The 23064-nt window shown below is 46.8% G+C and overlaps 1 protein-coding gene across 1 annotated transcript in view; it reads right to left on the bottom strand.

Moving 5' to 3' along the window:
* Nucleotides 1-23064, bottom strand: part of BACE2 (beta-secretase 2) — a 94639-nt gene that overhangs the window by 61126 nt on the left and 10449 nt on the right. The gene's annotated exons all lie outside the window — the stretch shown is intronic.

The following is a 23064-nucleotide window of genomic DNA, read 5'->3' on the forward strand; positions in this document are numbered from 1 at the left end:
AGATACAGGAATTCCTCTTATTCCCCGAAGGTCCCTATCTGCCCCTTTCCGGTCAATCCCTCCTGTTTCTCAGAGGCAACCACTTTCTGAATCCTATTACCAGGGATTGAGTTCACCGGTTCCTGGACATTATATAAATGGAATCATGTGGAGTTTTTGTCAGGGGAGTGAGAAGAAGGTCTAGCTTCTTCTGCTCAACATGTTTTGGGGCTTCTCACACTGAATAGAGAGACGATAAATGCCCCTTTATGCCTCGTAACTTTGGGAAATGAATTCTCTGAATTCCGTTTACGAACACAGTCACTAGGAAAGTTGCAGGGCCTCACTACAGAGATGTTCGGAAAGATTTCAGACAGAACGCAATTAAAAAAGTATATCATCTTGTTCTCCATTCAAATATTTGATGTTCAACAGCCCGATCCCCCAAGCCACAACCTGGATTGGATTGGGTTTCACCTGATTTTCACATAAACATTCCAAGGGCACCAACTAAATCTGCATGAACTTGGATTTTACAGGAGGGGAACTGGGGATGCCGAGGAATCCTCGCATGTGCCACTGAACAGTTGGTAACAAGGAAAATTAGGTGGAGATCTGTCTGCAGGTCCATGGGGCTGGGCCAGATAGTCCTACCAGGCAGAGTTCTCCCTTTCTTGCTGCTTCTAAATGCTCTGATTTTCAGTGGGCACTCATATCAGAATCTCTGCATGTTTTTTTTTTTTTTTTTTTTTTTTTGCAGTACGTGGGCCTCTCACTGCTGTGGCCTCTCCCGTTGCGGAGCACAGGCTCCGGACGTGCAGGCTCAGCGGCCATGGCTCACGGGCCCAGCCGCTCCGCGGCATGTGGGATCTTCCCGGACCGGGGCACGAACCCGTGTCCCCTGCATCGGCAGGCGGACTCTCAACCACTACGCCACCAGGGAAGCCCTCTGCATGTTTTTAAAAATACCTCCTTAACTTCAATTCTTTTAAGAGATGGGTTTATCTCATTTACATCCAATTATACACATTTTTCTTAATCCTATCACTTCCTCTGTCACATTTTCTGTTTTAATCCTGCCCTTCAGGATTTTTATGGAGGCCTCATCTGTAGCGATGACTGATTAAGTCATTAGCCACTGGTGACCGATTCAACTTCCAACCCGTCTCCCCTCCCTGGAAATGAGGCTGAAAGTTGCAACTCTCTACTCTCAGGGTTGGTTCCCCATCCTTCAGGGCTTTCCAACAGCCAGCTGACTGACGTGATGCAGGTGTGGTTGGAAGGGACTTGTTATGAGAAACAAAAGACACCTTTATCACCCTTATCACCCAGGAAGTCCCAAGGGTTTCAGAAGCCCTGAGCTAGGAACTCGGACAAAGACCAAATACATATTTCTTTGTATAAGTGTGTTTCTTCATATAAATCACAATATCACATATGGACAATGGGAAATCAGCAAGGGCCGGAGCCTCACCCATCATTGGAATGAAGCTCACTCTGTCTTCACAGCAGACATAGTCCAAGCTGACCTAATAATATATGTAACTCACATGGCCTTGCGTCCTCAGTGTCGTCTGACGTCCTGGATCTAAAAGGTTCCTGAAGGCAAGATGAGCTTTTAAAGTTGCTCTGGAGAAAGTAGTAGAGAGATGAAGAAGAAAGGAAAAAAAAACCCAAAAGCCCAGAATTCCAGGCTCACGGCAGCCATGAAAGCAGGCCGTTTTTACAAGCCTTTCCTGGGTCTCACTGGCAAACACGCACCCAACAGCCCAGCAGGATGCCTGTGGCCAGGCCAGGCCACCTGACAGCCGATTCCCAGGCCGGCATTCCACATCCACACACGATGCTCCTGCACAACCAGCCCCAGGCAAAGCAGACACAGGACCGCTGTCCCGGGCATAATGGCCCCATTCTCTGCAGACATTTCAGTCTGCTCTCCTGGGTGTGGAATCCCACCTACAGCCTCCGCATCACACATCAGAACCAAGTCCTCTTATACACTCCCATCCTCACTTCTGCCACGCTGCACGTTTTCCCTCCTTGCAGAGGCAGGCGACACAAAACAGAAAGTCACACCCAAACATAGATGGCAATATTTTACACAGAAGACTCCTGATTGCCAGGCGTTCGTCCCCAGCTGTTTCAGCACAAGACAGCTTTCAAGAAAATTCAATTTGGAGTCACGGCTCGACCAAGTGGGTCACCACCTCGACCATTCCTAGAGGATAAGATTTGAGGTGAGAGACGGCCCAGATAAATGAGGCAGCCACAAAGCCAGGGAAGGAATGGGTTTCTAGAGAGCAGTAAATGCTCTGAGTTGGGATTCAAGTAATGTTTCTGAGCTGCCCACACCTTTTTTCTGTGCGATGACCTGGAAACGGACTTTTCTCACATTGACTTCTCGTGCCAGGGCCATGATTTTCCCTTTGCTAGTCCTAGTCTCAACTGCAAAGGAAAAACAAAATACAGTTGCTTGCCCTATAAATTTTGCAGCATCCACCCTGAAACCACTGACAGGCAAAGGCTCAGGGTGCAGAAGTCTTCTGGATGCCTCACCCCTACTCCACTCGCTGCACATGCTCTGCTGCGTCCTTATCCCGGGAACTTCCAACATCACTTCCTGTCTCCTTGGGTTCAGCTCCAAGTACACACAACAGTCTAACCACAGAACCTGTCGTTCAGCCCCATAAAGGGACACTGAAAATACATACAAAATCGGGATATGCTTTGCACTTTCGAAGCGCAACTGAAAATGATTCAGAAGCGGGTAAGAAACATCATCCCTGCTTTACAACAAGAAATGCAGAAAGGCCGCTGAGAGCTGCAAGTCCCCGCTTCCTTCCCTACGCTAAGCAGCCTCCTGTAGAACCCACGTGCCATTTCTTCCAGAATTTAGGAACGCAGACAAAAATCTGTCTCCACAAGGAGCAAGCGTCCTGTATTCTGATGGTCACTGGCTTTTCACTGCTCCCATCTTTTTGCCAACCTCAGGGCTCTTTTATGGAAGAAGCGGGTCCCCACTGTGCATCATTTTCACACTGGAGCCTGTCTTCTCCAGAGAACATCCAAGCACAGGGCACCCCCATGCGAGTGGGGCGCACGTGAGGCTCACCTGCCTTTCTCCATCCAGCACCTTGGACAGTGCCCAGGGCGACCTAGGTGCTCAATGAACAGCTGCTGAATGAATGAAAAAGTGGGGGACCGAGAGACTTCCACCGAATGGAGATTACCACATGTAAAAGAGATAGCTAGTGGGAAGCAGCCGCATAGCACAGGGAGATCAGCTCGGTGCTTTGTGACCACCTAGAGGGGTGGGACAGGGGGGTGGGAGGGAGATGCAAGAGGGAGGAGATATGGGGATGTATGTATATGTATGGCTGATTCACTTTGTTATACAGCAGAAACTAACATACCATTGTAAAGCAATTATACTCCAATAAAGATGTTAAAAATAAACAAATAAATATAGGAAAAATGCACATTCCAGACAAACGGAATGTGTTTATTGACTTATAAAAGCAACCTGCATTGTGCACCGACCAATTCTACACAAAATGTGGAGAGGGCAAAAGATCTTAGATGACCTTTTCCAGAAGACAAGGTGTGAAAATCCCATTACCCTCTAAGTGAAGACTTTCTTCTTTGAAGGATGCTTCTTTGACAATATTCCCCAATTTTAGCAGCCCCACTCAAACTTGCAGAACGAAATTTTATAAAATAATCATGAAACAAGGACAGCCATTATGCACAAGTTACTGCTGGGAGGGAACCGGACGGCTTTTGATGGTGGACAGATTTTTCTCCATGTCAGGAGGGCAGTCCTGTCCTCATGTCACTGTGGCTCTTCATTTTGCTGGGCAGTGACAGAGTACACAAGGCCTGGGACCAAGACCACGTCGTCCTCCTGTCCTGTTCCTCTGCTCCCTCGTGCGGGAAGGGGGCGACTGACCTCTTTCACAGGATGCCTGCGAGGAGTAAATTCAGTCGTATGAAGCGAGTAATAAATGCTAGCGCTGATCACGCACACAACTTCCAGCAGGAGGTGGGGAGAGAGGTCAGTCATCGGCGGCCATTGCCACAAACTCCATGACACTCCAAGGAACCTCTGGCCAGGGCCAGTTCTGGAGCGATTTGAAGCTAACAGATTCTCCAGGAAGATTCCTTTAGGGGACAGTCAGGACTCTATATCGCCATGCCCTGCTCTGCCTAGACAAAGCTTACTTGTTTTTTTGTTTGTTTGTTTTAAATTTATTTATTTATTTATTTTTATTTTTGGCTGCATTGGTTCTTCGTTGCTGCGCGCGGGTTTTCTCTAGTTGCGGTGAGCGGGGGCTACTCTTTGTTTCAGTGCGCAGGCTTCTCATTGCGGCAGCTTCTCTTGTTGCGGAGCACAGGCTACTGTAGGTGCATGGGCTTCAGTAGTTGTGGCACACGGGCTCAGCAGTTGTGGCTCGCGGCTTAGTTGCTCCATGGCATGTGGGACCTTCCCAGACCAGGGCTCGAACCCGTGTCCCCTGCATTGGCAGGCGGATTCTTAACCACTGCAGAGGTTAATTACAAACCACACACAGTTCTGTCTTTGAGACCCAGGCAGAGTCCTACATCCTCCAAAAGGCCTTTCAGTGGCGGCCCTGATCCATTCCTCTCCTCTGACAGCCGTGGCCTGATTTTTGGCCCCCTCCCTTGTCTGATGTCTTTTATTGGCCTCTCATTTCTCCGAGGTGCACCGGTTTCCTCTCAGTGAGCCTGTAAGTTGCTTGAGGGCAAAGCCCCTTTTCTTAGTCTTTGGAACAATCTCCATAATGACTACCTTTGATAGGAATTCGATAATCACCTGGTCCATAAGATGGGGAGGAAATACACATGAACTCCACCTAGGAGTGGAAAGCTGATAAAGAAGGTAAGCCTGCCAAGAAGCTGGAGAGAATTCACCAGGCGAATTCCTGATACACTTGTGCACATACTTTATTTAGCTTTTCTAGAATTGGCTAGAGTGGCTAACTTAACTTCCCAGTTGCTATATGATCACACGCTTCCTCTTAATTATCCAAGGCTAACCAGAGGTAGGAACAAGATGATGGGGTGGGGGGAGTTTGTTGGTGCCTCCACCTGGTGCCACACTCATTCCAGCTGCTGGGACTCTTCCAGCATCCAGGGTGCAGTGTGGTTCCTTCCCAGCCCTGTCTGATTCCCAGTAAAGCCCTAGTCATACCTGCAAAAAAAAAAAAAAGAAAAAAGAAAAAAATGCCCTCCAGCATCCGTGTCAGGCCTGAGGTGCCCAGGAATGAACGCTCACTGCTGGGCGCAGCCCTGAACCCCAAATACACAACTGACGGATGAAGCCCCCACATCCTGATCCCTGGGCGGACCGCTCTGAGTGTGCCCTGCGCCACCTCCAGGATTCCCCGTAGCGCTGCCCTGTATTAGTCTTCTCCTCCCTCTGCCTTGCTGCCCTGCGCCTACCAGTGCCTCCGGGTAGAGAGGAACAGGGAAGGTTGACTCACACAAGCCTTGCCTCCTGTGCCCCAGAGAGACCAGACATCTGTCGGAGGGGCTCCCTCCCCAAGGTTCACCACCTGTGGAAACCTCCATATTGTGCACGGCTCCCACTGTCCGTTCTCAATTCTCGGTTGATGCACTGGGCAATAACCCCACAGAAAGCCATTTGCTAATTTTGCTGTAATAAGGAAAAAGGTGGCATTAAGGAGAAGAACTGGTTCCACGTCTAGTTAGTGATTAGCAGCCTGAGATCTCTCAGATGTCGCTGCCTCTTTTTCAGCAGGTTAATAGATAGGAAAATTAGCAGATAATTTCAATAATGGCTCATTTAACACAACGATTCCTAATTACATTAGCAGCCCATCTGCTGAAGTCTGCCAGCAAGCAGAACACACAGCAGCGGGGTCCTTTGCGGCCTGGCTCCGCAGGGCTGTGTGCCCACAGTTGTGACATGGGATTGTAGGTGCTGATCTTGTTAATCAGGTTCTCTTGGGGCTTCAGTTCTGGAAATGAATCTCGTTTTACTTCAACACGCCTTGTTGAAGGAAGCAAAAATAATTGCCATGCGCCATTTCTCCACATTCTAAAATTAAGGTTGTTTTTATAGAGAAGGAAAAAAAAATCATTTTCAAAGGGCTCCACTTAACACAAACAGATGTTACCGAAGTTAGCTACGAGGGGCTTGATTATACAATCTTTTCAGGCTCTGTGTGTGTGCATGTGTGTGTGTGTGTGTGCACGTGCTTCCTCCTCGCAGATGGGGCTCTTGCTAGAAAAACACAGCCCAGAGACCTGTGGATGGCTTCCCTGGTTCCTGGGAAACCTCAACTGCCAAAAGGATGCTGGAAGGAGAAGGGACACCCGCTTGGCTGTGTCTGATCCGAACGTGACGGCAGTTTTCCACTGAATGCTTAGGGCTTGGCAGGTTGAGGCCGGCTGCAGAGGTTGTAGGCTGTAGGAAGGTTAAGTGTGGCGGTCCTTGTTCTAGGAGACTAAAAGTCACCCCGAAATCAGAATCCTTCTGGACATGGGAGCTGTCACTACCTCTGCAGCTGAAACCTGTCACCGGGGTGATGGGACAATTACTGGAGGGAGGGGCTGCTCTGTGATTGAGTTTCCTAACTTTTCAAACAACCCATCCCTGTTAGGATGAGTGGAAAGGCCGGATTTCTAAGGTAGGAGGAGGAGATTTTATCACACACCAGAGCTGATGCCCTTAAATGTGCTGCAACTATGTCCATTCATGGGATGCTGGTTTCAAGTTCACTTTCTACCTGTGGTCCCAGGATACACCCTGCACTTTCTCTAAAGCAGAGTGGCATGAAAACTATCAGCTATAGCGTCTGTTAGACCTGGATTTGAACCCTGGCTTAGCCTCCTGTGAATGAAGAATATCACCTGCCATATCGGTAAACAAAGGATGTTGCAGCCATCAAGCCATCACATTACAGCCTCCTTGATGGTGAGCCCTGAGGACGCTCAGGATGAGAAAGCACAGAGTCCTGGCCCCAGGGAGCTGAGGCGCACATCAAGGGAATGATTTCAGTGAGCCCGGACTCTTGCATCTTCCCATACAGAGAAAAGCACTAAATCCGTTAAGTTGAGATGTCTGGTTTTCTTTAACAATAATATTTTGATGTTCCGACTACCTGGTCTTTGCTGCTGCAAAAATATCCCGGCTCCCCCCTTCCCTCTTCAGAGCGGTCCCTCAGAGCCATCTGAGATGCTGTGTCCCGGACTTAAGTCCTCAGTTTTGTCCGCCAAGTAAAACATAACTCTCAACTTTTATGTTATGCTTTTTTTTTTTTTTTTTGCAGTTGACACTCCTGTGGGCCGTGGAACCTTAAGTAAACTACTATCTCTGAGCCTTGGTGTCCTCACCTGTAAGGTAAGATGATAGAGTGTTGCTCTGAGGGGCACATGAGATGCCCCTCATGTATGTGTGATACACCCAGAACAGTGCCTGGTACATTGGGGTGTTTCAATTCCTCAGAGAGGGGCAGTGTGACTTGTTTTCCTCTTGCTACAGGGCTGACTTCTCAAATACATCACTGCCAAACATCACACGCATCCAGCTCCCCACCAGACTTTCACTACGAGTCTCCACGCTGCAGCTAGTATGGACGCAGCCCAGAAGTAACGTGCATAAGCCCCAGAACTGGCACCCCTGTGTGTTTAGCATCCTTTCCCCATGCACCGTGGCTGGTCCTGCTGCAGGTGATGCTGAGAGGGACGTGACCATGCGCTGAAACATTTGGGGATGCCCTGTGTCAGCGGCACCTGCACTTGGCCGGAACCAGGCAGAGATCCATCCGGGAATGCTCTAATCCCAAAACCAGGGATGCAGCTTTCACTCACCCTGTCTTTTCTTCCCCACCATGGAGTCGGTATGCCCTATCTATTCTACTTCCAGAATGTTTCTAAAACTGTTCATGCTCCCCTCTCCCCTTCCACCTCCCTGGCTCACCCTGGGGTCTTTGTGTCGCTAGCTCTGAGCACAGTGCCTGGCACACAGTAAGTGCTCAATAAAGCTTGCTGAATGAATGAATGGCGCCCAAACACCACTGAGGCCACCCTGTCGCAAGAGACTTAAGTCCAGCTAGTTTCTGTTCTCTCCGGCCTGGGTTTTCTCAGGGTCCAAGCCCTCCCCGGGGGTTTTAGTGAGTTCCAGGGTCTCCCAGTCGCAGCGACTCCTGGGCTCTGAGGACAATTTTTAACAGTGGTGTAGCAATAGCATTAGCGTACACTTGAGAAAGAAAACAATACTCTAAGGCCGCTGCCCTAACAAAGCTGCACCTGGGGGTCTCCATCGTTGGGTCTCATCCTTACATGTGAGAGTTGACCCTCGGTTTGTTTCCCTTAATATTCCAAGGCTCCAGCCATCCGTTCAGGCTGCTGAGAATTAGAGACAACATCCGTACTCAAGTCCAAGGGTGTGATCATGCATCCAGGGCTGCCCCGGGTCCAGCAGAGCCAGGGCCAGAAGCCGGAGCCACTTCACCTCTGGGCTCAGAGCTCACAGAGTAGCTGCCATCACACCTGAAGAAGGTACGTGGTTGTCTGCCAAGGGCTACACGTGGTAGCACAGTCTCCAGGGATCACGGACTACAAGGGGAGATGCTCTAAGCAGCCTCGCGTCCACCAAGCTCCTGGAAGTAAGAGCTGGAAGCCAGAAAGCACCTCGATGTTTGCAAGGGGCAATTCAGAGACAGGTAGGCTGGATGCTTCCACCTGCTTGGCCAGCCCCTCCCTCTTTGCAGGCAAACTCGGGAGCGGGCTAGGGAGGCAGAAAGAACACAAGGGGCGCCCTTTCTATGGAGGATGGCAGGGCCCCAGGGACCTCCCTGGGCTGCAGAGTTCCCCTCAGCCTCTGAGCTTACACAGTCTGCCTGCTGGCAGGATGCAATCCCACCGATTGAAGAATGAAAGCAGACACGGATGAGAGTCACAAGGCTGGATGGACCTCATTCACTGACGCCAATAAACATGATCCTTTTTCCCACAGAAAGGAAAACTCACGCCGAACTGCCTCTCAGAAAGCACTATTAAAAAGGACAAAAGCAGGTCTGTCTCCTTATTTTGGTGATTGTGGGGGGAAGGGCTAAATAGGGAAAGTGCTATTAACAGAGGGCAAGTCAGCCTTTTCTCCCCCAAAGAGATGACTACAGCCGCTCCCTCCAAAACCCGTTACACATTTCCTGGGTTTTTAGGAGACATCATTTTAGCTAAAAATCGGTTCTTCCTGCACATTTTTCAGAAGAGTTTAAACAGATTCTCAACAAAGGCGTAATGTCTTAACCCTCAAGACATTTCTGGAGTTTCACTAAATTTTCCCTTTTGCTCAAGAGTTGATAACTTTGAATGGAAAGCCATTTCAGATCTGAACTTGCAGAAGAAAAGACATGGGATTAACTTCATCCTGGCTCCCAGCATTCAAATATTGTTACAACTTTCAGTAAATGTGAAAAAAAATTAAGATAAAGATATATACTCACTGCAGCAACGGGCAAGATTTTCAAGTTACTATTTTACTATAAAATGGTTACTCCTCGCTATTATTCTAGGTATCAAGATTCATTTTGTAAATTGTAGTAAAATACACAAAACATGAAATTTAGCCTCTTAACCACTTTTAAGTGTACAGTTCAGCGGAGTTAAGACATTCACACTGTTGTACAACCATCAGCACCATCCATCTCCAGAATTTTGCATCATCTCAAACAGAAACTCTGTACCGACTAGGGACTTCCCTGATGGTCCAGTGGTTAAGATTCCGCGCTTCCACTGCAGGGGGCCTGGGTCCGATCCCTGGTCGGGAAACTAAGATCCCGCATCTCACGTGGTGCGGCCAAAAATAAATAAATAAAATCAAAAGAAAAAAAGAAACTCTGTACCCACTAAACTAATTCTCTATTCCCCACTCCCCCAGCCCCTGGCAACCACCATTCAACTTTCTGTCTCTATAGATTTGACTCCTCTGGAATCGAGTATTTATCCTGGCTTATTTCACTTTGCAAAATGTCCTCAAGTTTCATTCACGTTGTAGCAGGTGTTAGAATTTCCTTCCCTTCTAAGGTTGAATAACATTCCGTTGTATGTATATTCCACTTTTTTTTTTGGTCCATTTATCCATCAATGGACACTTTGGTTGCTTCCAACTTTGGCTACTGTAAATAATGCTGTGATGAATGTAGGTGTACAAATATCTCTTCGGAATCCTGTTTCAGTTTTCTTGGGAAGATTCATTTTTTTTTCAGTGAATATTTAGTGAGTGGTGACCACGTGCCGGGGCCATGGAGACAGAAGATATGGGCCCCTTATGGAATTTATCACCTAACATTCAGACCCAAGACCAGCCTTCTCTTCTGTAATGGGTTTCAGTCTCTGATGAATTGGCTATAGGACTGGTGAGGAATAAAGCACAAATAACTGTAGTTGACTTATTTGAGGTTTTTCCACTGAGTTAAAAGTTTAATTTCTAAGCCCTTTCTCACTCCAATCAACACTCTTAAAGAAAAAAAACTCCCCCCGCTTATGATGGTATTTATCAGGGTACTATAATCGATTTTAACACTGTGTAAAACACAAAAGAATTAGAAAAGTAAATTTCCTAATAGGGAAATGGACTGCCAGTCATATTACTTTGCATGTGAGCATACAAATGACTGCATCATAACTGCACTGAATCTGAAACTGACCTGGCCAAATAGCTTTTCGAGGTGAGCCCCTTGGAGTTTATTTGAAATAAACTCCACGTACGTGTAGTGAAAATACACGTCCGATACTATCATGAAGTGCTTTGAAAGCAAAAATTGTGATTTAAGTCCTAAGTATCACAAGGGTACAAACACCTTCTAGCAGCAGTGATGACTGTACATGGGTATGTTAATGGTAATGACTGATAATCTAAGATTCCTCATATGCATCTCTGTGTCAAATGCTGTGACCTAGCCTTTAGGACGACATCTTCTCAAAATCTAAAATGGTATCTCCATTTTACAGAACCCCTTTGCATACTGATCTGATAGGCCCAAACTTGGAATGTATAAAACAAAAATGCCATTGTTTTCAGATTTGCTACCCTTCGCTAATTTCAGTTCAGCCATTTAAGAAACAGACATTTCTATGAGGTTCCTAAAAGGTTTTGGGTTTTTTTCTTCTTATTAAACCCACGAGGAAAAAAAATATTTTAATAGGCATATGGCGATCAAAGATATCATTCTCTGCTGGAAAGATCTTTTAAAGCCCTTCCAAGTAAATTCCTCTCAGGAAAGACATTAAATCTCCACATTATTTATGGTGTCCAGATATTTTGAAAGAATGCTAGCCCAGAAGAGAAATGACGGATGCATCCCTCTTTTGCGTCTATGCCGGCAAAATACAGATGTTTTCCTAATTAGGGTATAGAACAGCCACATGGAAACCTTCCAGAACACTTTAGAGGTGGGAGAAACGAAGACCTAGCAAAAAAAAAAAAAAAAAAAAAAAAAAAACTGCAACGTATCAACCTTGGCAAAATCTCTAGCAAACGTGTGACCGCTCTTGGGTATCACCATCAAATATGACAGATGCTGCAAAAGTAGACACAGATCCACCTCTTCCTAATTCCAGCCTTTCCACGGACAGTGGACCCACGTCCCATCAACCACTTAGGACAATACACCCCCAACTCCCCCATCTCTCCTCCACATCGTCAGGTTTTCCCTCCTCTACCGGGACCACACCCACCTCATAAGCAGACTGTGATATTTCCCATCTTAAGGAAGATGACACACAACTTTCTTCACCCCACATCTTCCTCCCACCTCAGCCCCATCTCTCTGCGCTCCTTGTGACTCTCATCCGTGTCTGCAGCTCCAAAGAGTTGACGGCGAATCCTCTCCTCCTATTCCCACTGGAACCCACCACCCGGTGGGAAGAGCTCTTCCCTACATCAACCACGATCCTCACGTGCCTAACTCAACCCTTAAACCCCCCTCCCTGGGGCCACTGTAGGATTTGTCACTGATCACGACTCTGTTTCCCTCGGCTTCCGGACACACCATCTTCTAGTCTCCTCCCATCTCTGTGGCTTCTCAGGGCCCTGGCCGATCCCTCTTCCCCTCCCCAGCCTCTAAGTTTTGGGGTGTCTCAGTCCTCATCCTTGGAGCCCACCTCCTCTGTCTAGACCCACCCCACGAGGATTGCATCCAATCTCAAGACTGTACACATCTCCTCTGCCCAAGTGACTCTCAAATTTAGATCTCCGTCTGGAACCTCTTGCTTGAACTCCAAATTCAGTTCAGCTGCTCCTGGACCACTCACCTTGGATGTTACAAAAGGCATCTCAATTTGGCTTTTCCAAAACGAAACTCCCAGTTTACCTAGTAAACCATGTCACACTCGTCCACAACAATCCCAGCCCCCGCTTTTCTCTGACCCCCTTTCCTACAGCCCGCTGGAAACTCCTTGGGGCTCCTCCTAACACAAGCACACGCTCTTCCCAAGAAGGGCCTTTGCACTGGCTGTTCCTCCTGCCGGCAACACCCTTCCCCACGTACCTCACTCCCTCTTTCTTTAGGTCTCAGCTCCCAAGTCAAAGGTGCCTTCCCCAGCTAACCTATACAAATTAGCCACACCCTCAGCATGACTTTGCCCATGGTTTAATATTTTTCATAGCCTCTACCCCCATCCAAATACAGTACATTCACTTGATTTGTCTGTCTTTCCTCACTAAATTGTAAGATTCGAAGCGGCAGGATTTCTTGTTACCACGTCTCACTGCTGTAGCCTCTGTGCCTAGAAGAGGGCCAGGCAAGTATTCAGTGCACATCAAATATTTATTGAATGTGCTTAGTCACTTGTGAATTATAGTAACCGCCTTAACAAAACAATAACCAAACTCAGCCACGAGATTAGATATTACGGAACACAAAAATTGAAGAATTGAAATGAACCTTAGGGGGTCATTGTTTTGTCCACTGGAATCACTCCAGGAATTAAAAAAATATACAGACTCTCCAATCCAGAGAATGAAGCCTGGAGTTCAAGCACTTAACAAGATGACTAATTATCAGCCAGGTATGGGGACCACTGATATGGTCCAGCCTCCCCGTAACGTAGCACTGCTGTCTAGAACCACCCTGACAGGTGGTCAGGTTTCTGCCGGATGCCTCAGAGATGGGAAGCTCATTACCTTATGCCCTAACTTGTCACAGGTTCAGGGTATTCATTCTGGAATGCTCTTCCTTGCTCAGTTTAATTCAGCAAATATTTTTTTAAGGCCCTACCCTGTGCCAGGCATGATACTCCATCCTGGGATGAAGGGGTAGCAAGAGGGACTCGGTGCCTGTCCTCAGGGAGTTTCCAGTCAGCTAAATAGTTCACGGTCCCCACGGCTTCCCAGGAGACCTAGCCTGCCCTCTGCAGCAACGCCCTCTTCCGTGAAGCAGCTTGTTGAATATCTGAAGGTGGTGGAGGGTGCCCTACATAGAGCCCATGGCATCCCTCCTCTGGGATGGTGGGTGGGCAGGAGGTATATCTCCCTGGAATCCTCCAAGCCTTGGTCATATGACCTGACTCCCTGCCCCTTCCCCACCATGGTAGCTTCTCAGGGTCCTGTTGAAAGTTAATATCCAGCCTCCATAGGAACTTCCAACAATCCACTAATCAATCATCTAAAGATCAATTTCCATACATGTCAACTGAACATTACCCACGCCGCGATACACACAACAAACGCTGAATTGCAGTCACACCTGCCCACTTAGCACAAAGACCTGTGAAAATAATTCATAGTAAAACTTGTATTACATGATTTCACAGTTCCCTAATACATTAAAAACTATAGAAAAGCCGACATCGGACAAAGGTGGGATATGAACTTGATAAAGATTTTTTTAAGAGCTCCAGTACACCCTGCTCTGTCCAATCAGGGCCTCTGTTAGCAGCCAACTGAAGTTCTAAAACAATCAAGTTTTAATCCTTGACAACAATCCTGAAAAAGGCTGGGCTTGCAAGTTTGGAAGATACAGGTTGCTGTCTGAAACTACCAAAATTACCTCAAACTGTATCTCCTTCACTGACAAAACAGATTTCCTGCAGAAATGAGTGTGAGTGCGGGCTTTGGAAAGAAATTTCCCCACGCCACTTCCTGAACTCTGATTTATAAGAAGCGCCTCGCAGCCTTACCACCGAGTATTAATGCGTGCCTAACGAGCGCGCCCGCCACACCTCTTGGTTTCTCGCAGCCTTACCACCGAGTATTAATGTGTGCCTAACGAGCGCGCCCGCCACACCTCTTGGTTTCTGGACAAAAGGGAGATTTGAGCTGCGCAGTCTTAAATCTTCTCTCCCTGGAGGAGGCTGCCAGGTTTGGAGATCAATGAACTGCCCAGATAGAGATGAGACCATCAGAGTCACAGCTGAAAGCCTCAGACGCTTAAGGGCCAGGTTTTGTACGAAACATCTCAATCCTTTTGGTTTCAAATGCTCCGAAGGACAGGCAGCGAGATGGTCTTAGCCTTCGGATAACTGGCTATAAAAGAAGCGACAATTTTCTGATTCACCCGAATGGCACGATTTTGCCCCGAGTGGATGTGTCTCGATTTGTGAAAAACAAATAAACTTAATTCTCTGAAATGTGTTTCTCGTAGGTCTACCTTCAGCGCAAGAAGAGAGCTGAACAGTGCCCGACACACAGTGGGTGTTCAGTGTGTTCCTGTCATATTAACGTTCATTTACTGAAGAACAAAAGACTTCATAGGACAAGTATTTTTTATGGTCCAGATGGGATCTTGCAGCACAGGGACGATTCTAGCCCGGGAGGTCCTCCCCTTCTCATTCCTGCCAACATAAAATGATCCAAGATGTTAGGATGGGAAGGGTGGGGGGGGGACCTGGGACACTGGAAACCTGTGGAATCTGAGTGCGGGGTCGGGGGCCAGAGCTGGAACGGCCAGATGCATTCCGCCCCCACCAGGAGCTGCACATAAGCAGGAGGTGTTAGTTTGCTGGGACGCCCAGAACAAAATACTACAGGCTTGGGAGCTGAAACAACAGAAATTCATCTTCTCCCAGTCCTGGAGGCTGGAAGTCCAAGATCAAGGTGTCAGCTGGGCTGGTTTCTCCTGCAGCCCCTCTCCTTGGCTTGCAGATGTCAGCCCTCTTGCTGCCCCTTCACGCGCTCATCCCTCTGTGCACGGGCTCCCCAGTGTCTCTCTGTGTACCCTCATCTCTTCTTTTTGAAAGGACACCAGTCAGATGGGATTAGGGCCACCCTGACAGCCTCATTTTATTACTCTTCAGAGGCCGTGTATCTCCAAATGCAGTCACGTTCTGAGGTTACTGGGGGTCAGGGCTTCAACGTATGGATCTTGGGGACACAGTTCAGCTCATAACAGGGGCCAGGCCAGCACAGTGCGGGGGGGAGGCCCCGAGACCCTGCAGACGACGCAGTTTCAATCCGAGACCCTGTGGGCATGGGAACACGGACGTCCAGATCCAGGGTAGGAGGAGATGGCGGTGAAGACGGATTGGACACTTGGCTGAGTGTGTGCATCTCAGTCTATTCAAATAAGCTGTCCAAACCAAATAAACTGAGGCCTGAATACAAAGGCTCAACAGATTAGGACAGACTCATAAACAAGCGTCACTCTCACCGTCATCACCACCAGCTGCCCTGATGTCCTCACCACCAGAGCCCAGCAGGAGAGGGGATACTGCTCCAGGCTCCATGGGAGGAGGCTGGATGCAGGGCCCTCGTGGAGTGGGGGGCAGGGGCGAGGGTCAGCACGGGCCTGCACGGGACCCAACAGCAGCCATGGGAACCTTCCCATCCTGGCTTGAAGGCGGGTCAGGAGCCAAATCCCAAGCCAGAAGAGAAGGGAGCTTGAGCGGTCCAGTTACGGAAGCTGGCCACCCTGATGGAGGACAGAAGGGCCGTCCCAGGAAAACTCCCTACTCGAGTGCCTGGGCGATGCCGCTTTCATCCGGGCACCCAGCTCAGATGCCTCCTGCTGTGCGCTCGGCAGGGCCTCCAGCACCCACAGAGGCGTCTCCAGCACCCACAGAGACGCCTCCAGCACCCACAGAGGCGTCTCCAGCGCCTCGCTCCCCACTGGCCTCCTCCGGCCTCTGCTTTCCACTGGAAGCCAACCCACCTCCCCCTGACACACACAGGCGGAAAAAGGGGAGCAGATGCCGCCCTGACTTCTGAGACCGTCTCGTGAAAAAGTGGGCACTGCTAAAACCGAAGGGGTGTAACTCCTACAGGCTAGTTGGAAAGAGGGGTAAGTATGCGCACCCAGGCACCGCCTGGCAACCACCGCTGCGAGTTGATATTTATGGTTTAGATAAAGCTTTCAATTGTCTGATTCTATTCTGGGACTGCTCTGGCGGAGGAGCTTATTAAAGAAGGCGGCCGGTCCATTCTCCAGAAGGCCAAGTGTCAGGGACAGACTGGCGAGTGAACAAATGAATGGCTATTTTCTGAGCATCTGTGCTTTCCCAAGAACTGGCCTGAGGACCGGACACATTGGCTCACTTCAGCCATGGGCAGTTTCTCTTGAATCAACCAGGTCCACCGTCCCTTACAAGGCTCCTGAATTCTCACAGACTAGTGAAAGTTTTGGATAAACTGCCCCATCAAGGAAAATATATCTGAGTATTCAACCCCTATATGTGTGTCTATCCATAACTTATGTGCTAAGAGGCAGCTTGGTGAAGTGGTTCAGAGCACACGGTCTGGGACCAGCTCACTCATTTTGAAATCCTGGCTCTGGCCTCATGCAGTGTGTTGCCTCAACACTGTGACTGTCTGTCTGCGCCTCTGCTTACTCATCTGTAAAATGGGGACAGTGGATGGTAACCTTTCCTCTTCCCAAATGTCAATAAGTAGCTCCAGCAAACCAACCATAAGGTACAACTTATCTGTAGGTTGTTATTTTTCTTAAACAGCTGAAATTCTCTGGAAGATTTTTACCCAGGTAGAAAATTCAGTTTCCAGGTCAAGGGTTCAAAACTATTTTTATAGGTAGCAAACTTACATCATATTTGGTAGTAGAAACCAAATCATGATGGAGACATTTAAAGATATCATCTTCAAAAGACTCTCCATAGCAGGAGTTTCTGTTGAAAAGCTGTTTCCAGCTCAGGGTTAAAATATCGCCTTAAGGACTTCCCTGGTGGCACCGTGGTTAAGAATACACCTGCCAATGCAGGGTACATGTGTTCGAGCCCTAGTCCGGGAAGATCCCACATGCCCCGGAGCAACTAAGTCTGTGTGCCACAACTACTGAACGTGCGCTCTAGAGCCCACGAGCCACAACTGCTGAGCCTGCGAGCCACAACTACTGAAGCCCATGCGACTAGAGCCCAAGCTCCACAACAAGAGAAGCCACCACAGTGAGAAGACCGCACACAGCAATGAAGAGTAGCCCCTGCTCGCCTCAACTACAGAAAGCCCTCTTGCAGCAACAAAGACACAACACAGCCAAAAAAAAAAAAAAAAAAAAGACTAAACAAAATAAATTTTTAAAAGTATTTTAAAAAATAGGGCTTCCCTGGTGGCGCAGTGGTTGAGAGTCCGCCTGCCGACGCAGGGGACACGGGTTCGTGCCCCGGTCCGGGAAGATCCCACATGCCGCAGAGCGGCTGGGCCCGTGAGCCATGGCCGCTGAGCCTGCGCATCTGGAGCCTGTGCTCCACAACGGGAGAGGCCACAACAGTGAGAGGCCCGCGTACTGCCAAAAAAAATAATAATAAAATAAAAAAATAAAATAAAATATCACCTTAAGGACATGTTTTAACTATATTTGTTATTTTTTTTCAATACTTATGAAGCAGCATGCTGCTGACGGCCACTTAGAGTCGCAATAAAAGCCAGCAAATCTGGAACTGTGGCTTTCTGGGAAATAAAGGCATGTAACTCAGCTTCAGAGGTCTTGTCTTTAAAAACAAACCAGACCAATGATGTGCTGAAGCCTGAAAACTACGGCGGCCTCTGGAAGAAGAGGAGTGTGTGCGGGAACAGAGGCTGTGCTCATACGGCTGCAGAATCTGCTCAATGCTGGAGACTTCTGCCCTGGACAATCTCGAGAGAGAGGCACCTGCATGCGCTGGATCCACTTTCTTAGATGCACACTGTCCTCTCTTTTCTCCACCTTGCTGTCCTCACTTGAAGCTTTTAAAGAGCATCCTCGTTTCTTTGCAGCTGCCTCACATTCCATGGGACAGATGTGCCATGGTTCACACCCCCAGTCCCCTTCCCATGAGCATCTGGGTTGTTTCCAATCGTTTGGTATTACAAGTAAGACTCCAAAGAATAGCCTTGTGAATTACTTTTCATACTTTTGCCCAATGTAACTTTCCTGTAAATTCCTAGGAGTGGCTTTCTGAGCCAAAGGCTAAACACATATGGATTTGCCCAGACATTTCTAAACTCCCCCTCCATAGTCTCTGTAGGATGGGATAATATTTTAATAGAAATTTCTCTTGTCATACAAATGCCTTCAAACAAGCTCTGTAAATTGCTCTTCCCCCTGCTTTAATGAAATCTTGGCCAAAGCTATATTTTTCTAACAGCTTTGTGGCAATAAATTTATTTTTAGGTATTATAAGTCCCGTCCTGTTTAACGTCAAAGCTTCTTTCTGGCATCCAATATAATGGGCCCGCCTGAGGCTCAGAGAGACAGAGGGCAAGGGGAGGTGTGGTTGGATTTATTTCTATTTCCCCACCTCGATCACAATGATGCCCCAGATTTCTCCAGGACTGAAACAAGGGGGAGTGGAAAGGTAAGAGGCGGGAACTTTGTTATCTGACTTCATGGCTGGTAAATTCTGGATGTGGCTGATGTCTACATGCAGGGGGCTCCTTAGAACCAATGTCTCTTCCTTCCCATCCCCACCACGGATGGCTCCCACCTGCAGCTTCCTGCAGTGGGCAGAAACCACTGCTAGTCAGTTGGCCCTTACTACTCCCTCCTTAGTCTCTAGCACCTGACAGTCCAACCCAGGGGTCAGCCAACTTTTTCGTATAAAGCCAGATGGTCAGGATCTTAGACCTTGGCAAATGGTGTCTGTCTCATGCACTCAACTCCGTCACTGCAGCATGAAAGCAGCCCCAGATGACATGTGAACAAATCATATGGCTGTGTTCCAATAAAACCTTATTAAGGAGACCGGCAGACGTGGCCCACAGGCCTTAGCTGGCTGATCTCTGGTCTATACCCCATACAAACTCCCCCTGGTGGTCCTCTCTGGTGGGGTTCCTTCTGTGGCGACCAGAGCCTAGATTGCTGTAACAGGGACACACCTTGATCACTGGAAATAAGCACCTTGTCCATAACAGCAACAAAGACGATAGTGACAAGATTTTTAGACGTGTTCTTCTCTTCTTTGGAGAGTTCAAGGAGAGGAAAAGAAGGACAAATTGCCCTAAACTATTTTTTAATTATTATTAAGCTATTATTTCCCCCCCAAAGATATGATGATGCATCATTTGGAATGCTTTTGGCTGCAAGTAAACAGAAAACTATAGGTTTAGAGTAGCCCAAACAAGTAGGGGTTTATTTTTCTCCATATCAAGAAGTCTCTTGAGAAAGTTGGTATTAGATAAACATCTCAGGGAAAGTCAGTGTCAGATCTCTGCTGTTCCCCCTGACCTATTGTTCAAGGTCAGAAGTTGGTTGCCCCTGTGGAAGGCGTTGCATTTGCATCAAACACAGGAGGGAGGAGAAATTATAATCCCAGCCACACCTGCCACCTTTATCAGGAAAACATACACTTTCCCCGAAATCCCTCAGGAGACCCCATTTAGATCCCATTGTCCACAGCTGTGTCCTTAGTTGCAAAGGATGCTCCAGTGAACAGATTCAGCCTGGAGAGAAGAGACTGGGGAAAGTGTTTTAGTTTGATCACTCAACTGAAAATATCTGTCACAGGTCAGGTAACAGAATCATTACCATTGCCATGTTTCAAAAACTAGACATGGACACACATAATGAGAACATACTCCATACCCTGTGTACACACAGCCTTGAACTTCCAATCAGCCTTGTAATGTTTCTCTTTTAAACACAAAAAGACAGCCACAATCACCACTGTTTGAGAAAAGCCTCTAGGTCAGACGCAGAGACCATGACAAACACCCTGAGGAAAGGAATTCAGAATATAAGGCAGGAAGCTGAAAGAAAACTTCAAAAAAAAAATCATGATTTTCTCAGAGTAATAGAAGGTATGCAACTTTGAAACAAGAATAAGGCACAATCAAAAGAGAAACATTCAGAAGTGTTCTTGAAAATTGGAATTAAGATAGCAGAAATGAATATGGAAAGTAGAACCAAAAGACGAAGAGATGGGAAATAGGGGAGACCACACAGGATGGCCCCAGCATCTGGATAATAGGAGGTCCAAAGGAGAGAACAGTTACTAAAAAATTTCTCAGAACTGAATGTCTTGAAATTCGAGACTGAAAAGACTCACCAAGCATCCAGCATAAAAAAAAAAAAAAAAGACATCATCATGAAGTTTCAGAATACTAGGTCTAATAATAACACATTTACAATATCTCATGTATAGTTCATATACAGTTCATAGACAAAAATCAGAAATCACAATGGCGCTGGGCTTATCAACAGCATCACGGCAGATGACAATGTAAAAATAGCTTCAAGACTGAGGGTACTCTACATAGAAAACCCTAAAGTCTCCACCAAAAAACTATTAGAACTAATAAATGAATTCAGCAAAGTTGCAGTATACAAGATTAATATTCGGTTATCTGTTGCTCTTCTATATAGTAATAATGAACTATCAGAAAGAGAAAGTTTTAAAATCACATCAAAAAGAATAAAATACCTAGGAACAAACTTAACCTTACCTTCAGACTTAGTACTCTGAAAACTATAAATATTGATGAAAGAAACTGAAGACAATACTAAGAAATGTAAAGATATCTTGTACTCTTGGAGTGGAAGAATTAATATTGTTAAAATGGCCATACTACCCAAAGCAATCTACAGATGTAATGCAATCTCCATCAAAACACCCATGGCATTTTTCACAGAACTAGGACAAATAATCCTAAAATTCATATGGAACCAGAAAAGACCCTGAACTGCCAAAGCAATCCTGAGAAAGAAGAACAAAGCTGGAGGTATCACCCTCCCAGACTTCAGACTATACTACAAAGCTACAGGAATAAAAACAGCATGGTACTGACACAAAAACAGACACATAGATCAATGGAACAGAATAGAGAGCCAGAAATAGACCCACACACCTATGGTCAATTAATCTATAACAAAGGAGGCAAGAAAATACAATGGAAAAAAGACAGCCTCTTTAACAAGTGGTGTTGGGAAAACTGGACAGCTACATGTAAAACAATGAAATTAGAACATTTTCTCCTACCATATACAAAAATAAAGTCAAAATCGTTTAAAGACGTAAATGTAAGACCTAAAACCATAAAACTCCTAGAAGAGAACACAGGCAAAACACTCTTTGACATAAATTGTAGCAATATTCTTTTGGCTCTGTTTCCTAAGGCAAAAAAGTAAACAAATGGGGCCTAATTAAACTTAAAAGCTTTTGCACAGCAAAGGAAACCACTGAGAAAATGAAAAGACAACCCTTGGAATGGAAGAAAATGTTTGCAAATGATATGACTGACAATGGATAATATCCAAAATATATAAACAGCTCATACAACACAATATGAAAAAAAACAACCCAACCAAAAAATTGGAAGAAGACTTGAATAGAAATTTTTCCATAGAAGTGATGTAGATGGCCAATAGGCACATGAAAAGATGCTCAACATCATTAATCACCAGAGAAACACAAATCAAAACCACAATGAGATATCAACTCATATCTGCTAGAATAGCCATTATCAAAAAGTCTACAAACAACAAACACTGGTGAGGATGAGGAGAAAAGGAAACCCTCCTGCACTGTTGGTGGAAATGTAAATTGGTGAAGTCACTATGGAAAACAGTATGGAGGTTCCGCAGAAAACTAAAAATAGAATTGCCATATGATCCAGCCATTCCACTCCTGAGTATATAGCCAAAGAATAAGAAAACACATGCACCCCAATGTTCATAGCAGCCCTATTTACAATAGCCAAGATATGGAAGCAAGCCAACTGTCCATCAATAGTAATGGATAAAGAAGATGTAGTAAGCGCATATACAGTTGGAGAGAGGAAAGGGGGAGGGGCAAGATCGGGCTAGGGGATTAAGAGATACAAACTACTATGAACAAAATAGATAAGCAACAGGATATATTGTACAGCACTGGGAATTATAGCCATTCTCTTGTAGTAACTTTTAACGGAGTGTAATCTATAAAAATACTGAATCACTATGCTGTACACCTGAAACGAATTCAGTATTGTAAATCAACTATACTTCAATAATAAAGAAAAACATCTCTGAGGAATACATCAAGGTGCTGTTGGCCAGAGGAGCCGGGACTGCCCGGCTCCTGTGTCTCCACTCACCCTTGGGTGGGGATCGGAGGTGGTGCTGACTGAAGGACCAGCAGGAAACGGGAAGAGGGCACCAGTGACCACTGGCTGTGCTGACCCCCAGGATCCCCCCACAGAGCTCTGGTGAAGCTGGGCTGGGGCATGAACTCGGGTTTGAGTTTCAGCAGGTCCCTGCCTCCCCAGAAGTCTGAACACAAAATACTGGGATTTCCCAGTTCTCCAGCCAGCCTCACGGTTCCTAAACCCAGGACAACAAGGCGTGCGTTCGAAGACACAGAGATGAGCAGGCTCCAAGTGAAGTACCTGCTCAGACGTGGAGAGGAAGGTGAGGACTCCACCCCGACCACCAGCCCGGCCCGAATGGGCACTGCAGCATCTCCTATTTGGGGGAAGCAACCAAGGAGGTGGGGAAATGGAAGTCACCCACATCCTACAGGGTAAATGAGCCAAAATGTACACACACTTACTGATCAAAGGACAACAAAAAATCTTTTACATATTTTTGAAATTTGTGTATACTGAAGAATCGATGTTATGGAGACTCTAAGCAAACTATTAGGTAGTAAATTCTTACGCACACATGGGAGCTACACTTGGGTGAACGTGGTTAT

The sequence above is a fragment of the Delphinapterus leucas genome, chromosome 4, assembly GCF_059928025.1.
Source record: "Delphinapterus leucas isolate spDelLeu-1000000601 "Yukka" chromosome 4, BTC_Dleu_Yukka2, whole genome shotgun sequence".
NCBI lineage: Eukaryota > Metazoa > Chordata > Mammalia > Artiodactyla > Monodontidae > Delphinapterus > Delphinapterus leucas.